Consider the following 11,902-nt stretch of genomic DNA (forward strand, 5'->3'; position numbering starts at 1 on the left):
CCATACCTTTCATTATAATCAGAGCAGAATAACTATTCTCCATGATTCTTCAGTAATGCTGTCAGTACATACGGCAACACTGTTTTCCCTTTGGCAGCCCTAAAAGAATGTTTCTTTAGAAAACTCTTTCTGAGGTGCAGCCTGGAGGTTTATTTTAGATGTGACCATCTGTGTGAGGTGCAAGGGTTATTTTAAAAGGAGCTCTTTCATTTCTCTTTGTGGGAGAGAGGTTGCCCCAATCAAAATGACATCATGTTACTGGGGCACCTGTGAAACGATGCAGGCGTTGGCTCAAGTACAAAAGACTTTGTTTTCCTTTTTCTTTCCTATGGTAGTTAACTTGATTTCTTCTCTCCATAAATTCTTTAATTGGTTTAATAAAGTACATAGCAAACTGAGTGCCCTTGTCTATTAGTTCCATTGTGGACACTTACGTAGTGAAGTTTAAGTAACTGAAACATTGCATTTTGTGTAAAAAGGAAAATTTTAAGGTTTCAAAATAGCTAAAAAATACTTAAAAGAAGCATTTTAAAGCAGTAGGGTTTTCTTTGATAATAATTCTCACATTCACATTAGTTGCTCTTAAATAAAATCCACCCCCCCCCCAGCATTCTGTAGGCAATAAAAAAGGCATAAACCCTCTTATTTTTATTTATGTAGCATGTGAAGTTTTACTAGTGGGAGTGTTAAGCTAATTTTTCTTTTTTTTTTAAGACAGAAACAAGAGATTTAATATTGACTGTTGCTGTGCCCTATTGCTAACCCGACAGCTGGGGATTGCCCCAAATTGATGTAAGTTTGTAGCATTTTCCAGGAAAGGCTTAATTTTTCTTTTGAAAGAAGACCTGATGTTTTGAGAGAAGTAGGGCAGGAGTTCAGAATTTCACATAACCTATAGATTCATCACTGACCATTCAAATGACTTCAGAGGTTTCAGTTATCGTTAAGAGGTAAAATTTACCAGGTGAAGGGGCACAGAGAGGAAATAGTGTAACCAGAGCCTGGTTGATTTTACTGCGGATGAGAGCTGCCTATAGGAACTGTGGTCTAGGGGGCAGAACTACTGCAAGGACCATGACATTGAAGCAGAAAGAGTTGGGGAAGAAACAGGCTCACTATCCTGATACCTCTCTCCACTTACTGCCTGAAATTCCAGAAGCCAGAGGCAGGGGAGCCTGGGTGATGCTGTTATGCTGGTCACGTTTGTCGCTGTTGTTCAGTAGCTTAGTCATGTCCAACTCTTTGCAACCCCATGGACTGCAGCATGCCAGGCTTCCCTGTCCTTCATCATCTCCATGAGCTTGCTCAAACTCATGTCCATTGAGTCAGTGGTGCATCCAACCATCTCATCCTCCGTCGTCCCCTTCTCCTCCTGCATTCAATCTTTCCCAGCATCAGGGTCTTTTCCAACGAGTCGGCTCTTCACATCAGGTGGCCAAAGTATTGGAGCTTCAGCTTCAGCATCAGCCCTTCCAATGAATAATCAGGATTGATTTCCTTTAGGATTGACTGTTTGATCTCCTTGCAGCCCAAGGGACTACTGTATGGTGTCCACATACAGTGCAGAAAATGGCTATTGGGAGTGGGTGGTCATGGTTCCTTATTTTTGCCCTATGTATTAGTTTTTCTATTGCTGATAAAACAAGTTACCAGAAACCTAGTAGCGAGCTTAGAACCATATAAATGCATTACCTAATAGTTTATGAGGTCAGAAGTCTGTAATAGGTCTCACAAGGCCAGAAGCACAGTGAGTCTGTGCTCTTTAAGGAGGTTCTAGGGGAGAATTCATTTCTAAGTCCAGCTTCTAGAGCCTGTCTGCAATCCTTGGTTCATGACTGTTTCCTCCATCTTCAAAGCCAGCAATATCAGGCTGAATTCTTATGTTCCATATGTCTTACTCTCCCCTTTTCTGCCTCTCTCGTTTACTTACAGCAACTCTTGAAATTGCATTGAGTCCGCCTCGATAGTTCAGGAGGTTTTCCCCTCTGCAAGGTCACTGGATCAACAACCTTAATTTTCCTTGGCCTTGTAACATGTTCACAGGTTCTGGGAATTAGGTCATGGACATTTTTGGAGGAGTCATTATTTACCTATCATGCATTCATAGTTCAAAGGGGTTGCTGAGGGAATTCTCTGGCAGTCCAGGGGTTAGGATTCCACGCTTCCACTGTTGGGGGCCCAGGATCAATCCCTGGTCAGGGAACTAAGATCCCACAAGCTGCAGTTGTTGTTCAGTCTCTCAGTCATATCCAACTCCTTGTGACCCCATGGACTGCAGCATGCCAGGCTTCCCTGTCCTTCGCTATCTCCTGGAGTTTGCTCAAACTCTTGTACATTGAGTCAGTGATGCCATCTAACCATCTCATCCTTTGTCATCCTCTTCTCCTCCTGTCCTCAATCTTTCCCAGCATCAGGGTCTTTTCCAATGAGTTGACTCTTTGCATCAAGTGGCCAAAATATTGAAACTTCAACTTTAGTACCAATCCTTTTAATGAATATTCAGGGTTGATTTCCTTTAGGATTGACTGGTTTATCTCCTTGCTGTCCAAGGGACTCTCAAGAGTCTTCTCCAGCACCACAGTTCAAAAGCACCAGTTCTTTGGCACTCAAGAACTTCCCTGGTGGCTCAGAGGATAGTGTCTGCCTACAAGGTGGGAGACCCGGGTTCGATCCCTGGGTCAGGAAGATCCCTTGGAGAAGGAAGTGGCACCCACTCCAGTATTCTTGCCTGGAAAATCCCATGGACAGAAAAGCCTGGTAGGCTATAGTCCATAGGGTCGCAAAGAGTCAGACATGACTGAGTGACTTCACTTTCTTTCTTTGGCACTCAGCCTTCTTTATGGTCCAACTGTCACATCTATACACGACTACTGGAAAAACCGTAGCTTTGACTATATGGACCTTTGTCAGCAAAGTGATGTTTCTACTTTTTAATATGTTGTCTAGGTTTGTCATAGCTTTTCTTCCAAGGAGCAAGCAAGTTTAATTTCGTATACAGTCACTATCCACAGTGATTTTTGAGCCCAAGAAAATGAAATCTGACACTGTTTCAACTTTTTCCCCATCTATTTGCCATGAAATAATGGGACTGGTGCCATGATCTTCATTTTTTGAATATTGGATTTTAAGCCAGCTTTTTCACTCTCCTCTTTTACCTTCATCAAGAGGCTCTTTAATTCCTCCTTGCTCTCTGCCTTAAGGGTGGTGTCATCTGCACATCTGAGGTTATTGATATTTCTCCCAGCAATCTTGATTCCAGCTTGTGCTTCATCCAGCCCAGCATTTTACATGATATACTCTGCATAGAAGTTAAATAAGCAGGGTGTCAATATACAGCCTTGATGTGCTCCTTTCCCAATTTTGAGCCAGTTTGTTGTTGCATGTTCAGTTCAGTTCAGTCACTCAGTTGTGTCCAACTCTTTGCCACCCCATGGACTGCAGCACAGCAGTCTCCCCTGTCCACCACCAACTCTCAGAGCTTGCTCAAACTCATGTCCATTGAATTGGTAGCACCATCCAACCATCTTATCCTCTGTCATCCCCTTCTCCTCCTGCCTTCAGTCTTTCCCAGAATCAGGGTCAGGCTGTTCCTGACCATCAGGTTGTTCCATGTTAGTTCTGTTAATTCTTGATTTGCATACAGGTTTCTCAGGAGCCAGGTAGTCTGAACATTCTTTGGCTTTGCCCTTCTGTGGAATTGGAATGAAAACTGACATTTTTCAAGTCCTGTGGCCACTGCTGCGTTTTCCAAATTTGCTGGCGTATTGAGTGTAGCACTTTAATAGCACTGTCTTTTAGAATTTGAAATATCTCAGCTGGAGTTCCATCACCTCCACTAGCTTTGTTAGTAGTCATGCTTCCCAAGGCCCACTTGACTTCACACTTCAGGATGTCTGGCTCTAGGTGAATGACCATACCATCGTGGTTATGTGGGTCATTAAGACCTTTTATGTACAGTTCTTCTGTGTATTCTTGCCTCCTTTTGTTAATATCTTCTGCTTTTGTTAGCTCCATACCTTTCCTGTCCTTTATTGTGTCCATCTTTGCACGAATGTTCCCTTGGTATCTCTAATTTTCTTGAAGAGATCTCTAGTCTTTCTCATTCTACTGTTTTTCTCTATTTCTTTGCATTGTCACTTAAGAAGACTTTCTTATCTCTCCTTGCTACTCTTTGGAACTCTGCATTCATATGGGTATATCAAGCTGCAGGGTATGGCCTTAAATTAAAAAAAGAACAGTTGTTTAGAAATATTACGACTGTGCTTTTGCCTCAGAGTGTAGCAAATAAATGAATGACTGAAGGTCCATCTAACTGTACTTTCAGAATTCTCATTCTCGTACTTGTTACTGAATGAAGCATGAAGATGTCACTAGTAGAATATATATTGTTACAGATGTAAAAAGATTCCATCTGAACACAGCTTTGAAGTAGAGCATTTATCAACTCTTCCCTTACTGGAACTCATCATGATATTTCAGGATATTTAGGTTCTGGCCTTGGCAAAAGGTCACATTTTGGGACTATTATCTTCAAGAGGTGTTCAGTAATTTCTGAACAAAGGCAAGCCTATAGGGTGGGTCATGCATCTTTCTCAGGTGAGGGAGAGAAATCTACCATAACCATTTTATATTAGTTTGGGTGCTTTCAGGGATTTACAGCTACTTTACAAGTTAGATTCATTTGAGGACCAAAGAAAATGCCTGTTTTCTTCCATTACCTGTATTCAAGCTGACCTTACTTTATTTATGTACAATTCTTAAGTTGTTTTTGGTAGATGATGGTAGCCAGAAATGGGTGCAGGTTAACTATGTCTTTAAAATTTTGCTACCAGGAGGCCTGGTGTGCTGCAGTTCATGGGGTCACAAAGAGTCAGACACGACTGAGCAACTGAACTGAACCAGGTTATAACAAGAGCAAGACTCCAGCTAGATTTTGTCACATATAACAGATATTTATTAAGTCAATGTTCATTAATAAGCTGACACGAACCATTTTATAAACCTTTTCTAAAGGTGTGATAAATTTCCAGGTTCATGTTCTGTTAAGTGCTTTGACCAAAACCACACAGCGCAGTGACTACAACAGCATTCCAGAGGCAACATTCTTTGCACTGCTATCAGTCAGCCAGAAACCCTCCTAAGAAAATGTTTGGGTGTAAGACCGTTTAGAGATCAAGCTCCAGGGTCCATCACTAAGGATAGAGGCCATAGGCTGGTGCCAGACTCATATTCTGTTTTAAACTATTTTAGTCAGTTGATGGGCTTTCCTGGTAGCTCAGATGGTAAAGAATCTGCCTGCAATGCAGCAGACCTGTGTTCAATCCCTGGGTCGGGAAGATGCCCTGGAGAAGGGAATGGCAACCAACTCCAGTGTTCTTGCCTGGAGAATACCAAGGAGAGAGGAGCCTGAAAGGCTACAGTCCATGGAACTGCAAAGACTTGAATAACTTTGCTTTCACCAAGGAAAGCCTATTTCTTATATTCATTATTCTAGAAAATAGACCACTCCACCAATTGAATTTTTTTTTTTACACTTGCTATGTTAATTATCAAATCCTGAGGTGGCAAGGGAGCTCAGATTAGCTGATGAAGCACTTGTGGTAGCTGCCTCTGAAGTTAGCACTTTCATATTTTCCTAACTGACCACTTCTCCTCCTGCCTTCAGTCTTTCCCAGAATCAGGGTCAGGCTGTTCCTGACCTGTTCCTGACCATCAGGTTGTTCCATGTTAGTTCTGTTAATTCTTGATTTGCATACAGGTTTCTCAGGAGCCAGGTAGTCTGAACATTCTTTGGCTTTGCCCTTCTGTGGAATTGGAATGAAAACTGACATTTTTCAAGTCCTGTGGCCACTGCTGCGTTTTCCAAATTTGCTGGTGTATTGAGTGTAGCACTTTAATAGCACTGTCTTTTAGAATTTGAAATATCTCAGCTGGAGTTCCATCACCTCCACTAGCTTTGTTAGTAGTCATGCTTCCCAAGGCCCACTTGACTTCACACTTCAGGATGTCTGGCTCTAGGTGAATGACCATACCATCGTGGTTATGTGGGTCATTAAGACCTTTTATGTACAAGGATAGTGGTTACATCATGGACTTCAAATCACATACACGGCATCTGAATCTCAGGTCTGCCACTTCCTGAAAGTGTCATCTAAAGAAAGCTGCCTACACCATCTATGTCTCATATTCTTAAATATAAAATGGAGATAATAAGAGTATCCTTGCCATAAAAATTTGCTGTGAAGATCAAGTACTTAAGTGCTGAGGGAAGGAAAAAGTGCCTGGAAATGGAGTGGCCATCATGGTCAACAAAAGAGTCCGAAATGCAGTACTTGGATGCAATCTCAAAAACGACAGAATGATCTCTGTTCGTTTCCAAGGCAAACCATTCAATATCACAGTAATCCAAGTCTATGCCCCAACCAGTAACGCTGAAGAAGCTGAAGCTGAACGGTTCTATGAAGACCTACAAGACCTTTTAGAACTAACACCCAAAAAAGATGTCCTTTTCATTATAGGGGACTGGAATGCAAAAGTAGGAAGTCAAGAAACACCTGGAGTAACAGGCAAATTTGGCCTTGGAATACGGAATGAAGCAGGGCAAAGACTGATAGAGTTTTGCCAAGAAAATGCACTGGTCATAACAAACACCCTCTTCCAACAACACAAGAGAAGACTCTATACATGGACATCACCAGATGGTCAACACCGAAATCAGATTGATTATATTCTTTGCAGCCAAAGATGGAGAAGCACTATACAGTCAGCAAAAACAAGACCAGGAGCTGACTGTGGCTCAGACCATGAACTCCTTATTGCCAAATTCAGACTGAAATTGAAGAAAGTAGGGAAAACCACTAGACCATTCAGGTATGACCTAAATCAAATCCCTTATGATTGTACAGTGGAAGTGAGAAATAGATTTAAGGGCCTAGATCTGATAGATAGAGTGCCTGATGAACTATGGAATGAGGTTCGTGACATTGTACAGGAGACAGGGATCAAGACCATTCCCATAGAAAAGAAATGCAAAAAAGCAAAATGGCCATTGGGGAGGCCTTACAAATAGCTTTGAAAAGAAGAGAAGTGAAAAGCAAAGGAGAAAAGGAAAGATATAAACATCTGAATTCAGAGTTCCAAAGAATAGCAAGAAGAGATAAGAAAGCCTTCTTCAGTGATCAATGGAAAGAAATAGAGGAAAACAACAGAATGGGAAAGACTAGGGATCTCTTCAAGAAAATCAGAGATACTAAAGGAACATTTCATGCAAAGATGGGCTCGATAAAGGACAGAAATGGTATGGACCTAACAGAAGCAGAAGATATTAAGAAGAGGTGGCAAGAATACACAGAAGAACTGTACAAAAAAGATCTTCATGACCCAGATAATCACGATGGTGTGATCACTGACCTAGAGCCAGACATCCTGGAATGTGAAGTCAAGTGGGCCTTAGAAAGCATCACTACGAACAAAGCTAGTGGAGGTGATGGAATTCCAGTTGAGCTATTCCAAATCCTGAAAGATGATGCTGTCAAAGTGCTGTACTCAATATGCCAGCAAATTTGGAAAACTCAGCAGTGGCCACAAGACTGGAAAAGATCAGTTTTCATTCCAATCCCAAAGAAAGGCAATGCCAAAGAATGTTCAAACTACCGCACAATTGCACTCATCTCACATGCTAGTAAAGTAATGCTCAAAATTCTCCAAGCCAGGCTTCAGCAATATGTGAACCGTGAACTTCCTGATGTTCAAACTGGTTTTAGAAAAGGCAGAGGAACCAGAGATCAAATTGCCAACATCTTCTGGATTATCGAAAAAGCAAGAGAGTTCCAGAAAAGCATCTATTTCTGCTTTATTGACTATGCCAAAGCCTTTGACTGTGTAGATCACAATCAACTGTGGAAAATTCTGAAAGAGATGGGAATACCAGACCACCTGATCTGCCTCTTGAGAAATTTGTATGCAGTCAGGAAGCAACAGTTAGAACTGGACATGGAACAACAGACTGGTTCCAAATAGGAAAAGGAGTTCGTCAAGGCTGTATATTGTCACCCTGTTTATTTAACTTATATGCAGAGTACATCATAAGAAACGCTGGACTGGAAGAAACACAAGCTGGAATCAAGATTGCCAGGAGAAATATCAATAACCTCAGATATGCAGATGACACCACCCTCATGGCAGAAAGTGAAGAGGAACTCAAAAGCCTCTTGATGAAAGTGAAAGTGGAGAGTGAAAAAGTTGGCTTAAAGCTCAACATTCAGAAAACTAAGATCATGGCATCCAGTCCCACCACTTCATGGGAAATAGATGGGGAAACAGTGGAAACAGTGTCAGACTTTATTTTTCTGGACTCCAAAATCACTGCAGATGGTGACTTCAGCCATGAAATTAAAAGACGCTTACTCCTTGGAAGGAAAGTAATGACCAACCTAGATAGCATATTCAAAAGCAGAGATATTACTTTGCCAACAAAGGTTCATCTAGTCAAGGCTATGGTTTTTCCTGTGGTCATGTATGGATGTGAGAGTTGGACTGTGAAGAAGGCTGAGCACCAAAGAATTGATGCTTTTGAACTGTGTTGTTGGAGAAGACTCTTGAGAGTCCCTTGGACTGCAAGGAGATCCAAACAGTCCATTCTGAAGGAGATCAGCCCTGGGATTTCTTTGGAAGGAATGATGCTAAAGCTGAAACTCCAGTACTCTGACCACCTCATGCAAAGAGCCAACTCATTGGAAAAGACTGATGCTGGGAGGGATTGGGGTCAGGAGGAGAAGGGGACGACAGAGGATGAGATGGCTGGATGGCATCACTGACTCGATGGACGTGAGTCTCAGTGAACTCTGGGAGTTGGTGATGGACAGGGAGGCCTGGTGTGCTGTGATTCATGGGGTCGCAAAGAGTCGGACACGACTGAGTGACTGATCTGATCTGCTCTGATCTGACTCGGTGAACAGTATGTGAGTGTTAGCTGTTATTGTTGTTGTTATTTCCAGGAGTAGATGAAAGGACATGGTTCTCTTGGTTGGAAAATGGAGCTACTGTTACATATCTCTAGAACTGAGAATATCTTACCCCTGTGTCCCACAAGTCATGGCAGGCCTGGATCAGGCAAGTCTCACCCTCAGAGGATCTACTCAGGTAAAGGAGAATTCCCCTCACAGCAGGCCGCCTACCTCCAAGAAGACAGAAGAAAGTAGCTGAGCTGAGCATGACCTTTTACTCTTCTCAAATTGACAAATCAGATGAGTTGATCTACCTCCTCTGAGACGAAGTAAATAAAGGCACAGAGAGAGGCCAGGGGCATTTAGGAAAAACACTGCCTCACAGAAAACAAGAGTAAAGATGCTTCTCACAATTGGTTTCTCTCATAGGACACTGCAAAGATCTTTTCAACTGACAGTGACAAAAAGCCAATTTTAGTGTAAGTATAAATTGAAATTTTAAATCAACATAAGTCAGAACTTCAGGAGGTTCTCAATAATTATGATTGTAAGAGGTTAATAAAACTAAAAACTTTGAGAACCACTAAAAATAAATAAATAAATAAACTCATCACTGAAATGAATTGAGTAGAATAGGCCTCAGGCGTGAGAGGTGCAGACAGTTAAAAATGACAACTCTCTGCCTCTGTCCATCTCTCATCCCTGCTTGACTCTGAGGTTCATGTGGTCTCACTGCATACGAATTTTTTCCCTGTGGTGAGGAGAAGGTCACTAACAATCCCCCCTCACCCTCTACCAACTCTGCTACACAAAGGCCAAGACCTCCTTTCCTTTACTTTCAGACTGCAAACCCTGAGGTGATGGTCACCTGGTCTCATGCCCACATCCGAACTAGTTGCCTTGAGGAATGGCCCGGCTGGGTCACTCACTACTGCCCTTTGTGGTTAGTCAACTGAGTTGTTGTTGTTGTTGTTATTGTTGTTTTGTTGTGCTGGTCTTTGTTGCTGCTTGGGCTACTCTCTAGTTAGCATGCGGGGGTCTCTCATTGCAGTGGCTTCTCTTGTTGCCGAGCATGGCTCTAGGGCGTGTGGGCTTTGATGGTTGTAGTGCTAGGGATCAGTAGTTGTGGTTCCCAGGCTCTAGAGCACAGGCTCAGTAGCTGTGCTGCATGGGTTTAATTGCTCTGCTACATGTGGGATCTTTGCTGACTAGGAATCAAACCTGTGTCTCCACTGGCAGGCAGATTCTTTACCACCGAGCCACCAGGGAAGCCCAGTCAATTGGGTCTCATGCTTGGCAGTTCAAGAACAATCTCACTGGAAGGGAATCCTGGGTTTCTGAGGGGATCCTAGGTCCTGGTCTATTTGCTGACATAGTGGCTGGCAAGATATTGAATGAATGAATTTCACAACCTCTCCGATTGTGAGATTGAGAATCTCACTAGTTTTGCTATTTTAGATTATTCTTTCTCTTCCTAGCCTTTAAAATGTGTTTTAAAATATATTTTTTCTGAGTCCTCAATAAATAATCATAGTCATATCTTTTAGGGGATTTGTAGAAATAAAAAATAAAGTGTTGTTGATTTGGTTTACAGCAACAAATTAGTTAGGAGCATCATTGGGTTGCTAGAAATCTCTTAAATCAATGGAGATATTTGGCCAGATAAAAAGCCAGAAAAGCCAATATTGTTTAGAAATACTGGAAAGGATGTGGCAGTATAAACATTAGAAATTAAGTAGAGACTATTAAATCAGCTATTTATGCTAGGAGAACTGAGAGACTTATAAAATGAAATTATCCATTTTTCATGGACTTTTGAACTTGTTCATATTCTACTTCCACCATACTCTTCATGTACTCCTTGTTCAGTTGTGGTTTTTGGTGTGACATAGGATAAAAACCTTCAACCTAGTATTTGGTAATCAATAGACTACAGTGCTTATTTTAAATCCTTCCTTACAAATTCAAATAAAAGATTTTCACCTTTTGATTTAGCTATAAGAACAGAGCCTGAGATTAAGAATTGCAGGGCAGGAGGTTTACTTGGGAATGCCATCCTAGGGAGCCAGCATGCAGGGAAGGGTGAGTGAAATAATGAAGAAGGAAATTGTTAACCAAGTTGCCACTGCCACAAGTGGCTCAGCCTTATGAAACATGTCTAGGAGCCCATTCTCCGCTGACCAAGGCTGGCCCTGGGGCATTCCTTTTCTCTCATATTTGATGGGCACATGAGCATGTGTTCAATCAGGTTTTCTTGGGTAGCTTATTTTGGAATGTCATAGATCCCAAGCAGGAAGGAGAGGTACGCTATGCAGGCTCAAGAAGAGTCTCTGTCTGGTTGTCCCTGTCAAAGCTGGTCCAAGTCTGTGCTGCCCGGTCACCATAGCAGCAGCTCGAAAAAGAGGTAGGCAGGGTCAGGAGGACTTGAAGTGGTGCTCAAGGGGTGTGTGACGCCCTCGCTGTTTGCTGTCGCATGCTTTTCTATTAATAACAGCCTGCCTCCTGACATTAGCCGTCTGCCACTCTCTTACCTACAGTCATGTGTTTTCCAGGAAGCACCATCCTGGGGAGGGCACTATGTCTGGATCTGGTTCTCAGAACATCTTTGCAGCCACCTCTTGGGGATTTCCAGAATCTATTTAGGGCTATCAACTTGGTCTTGTCTCTTCCAGCCTATAGTAGCTGTCTGTGATAGCTAATTTTATGTGTCGATTTCCCTGGGTCATGGTGCCAAGATACGCGATCAGACCTTGTTCTAAATGTTTATGTGAGGATATCTTCAGATGAGATTTACATTTAAATCAGTGGGATTTGAGGGAAGCATGCTGCCCTCCACAATGTGGGTGGGCCTCATCCACCCAGCTAAACAAAAGACTGATTGACCTCTCCCCAGAGCAAAGAGAGTTCTCCAGCAGTTTGTCTGCAGATTTCATCTGCTCGTTTGCTGTTTCTTGGTC

The 11,902-nt window shown here is 42.3% G+C and overlaps 1 long non-coding RNA gene across 1 annotated transcript; it reads left to right on the top strand.

The window, feature by feature from the left end:
- Window positions 1–708: 708 nt before the first annotated feature.
- LOC138988606 (uncharacterized) lies at window positions 709–9,888 on the top strand. Its single transcript, XR_011464877.1, has 3 exons — window positions 709–792; window positions 9,375–9,424; window positions 9,788–9,888. It is a non-coding gene; the product is annotated as an uncharacterized lncRNA (long non-coding RNA).
- The last annotated feature ends 2,014 nt before the right edge of the window (window positions 9,889–11,902 follow it).

Source organism: Bos mutus, chromosome 7, assembly GCF_027580195.1.
Source record: "Bos mutus isolate GX-2022 chromosome 7, NWIPB_WYAK_1.1, whole genome shotgun sequence".
Classification (NCBI taxonomy): Eukaryota; Metazoa; Chordata; class Mammalia; order Artiodactyla; family Bovidae; genus Bos; species Bos mutus.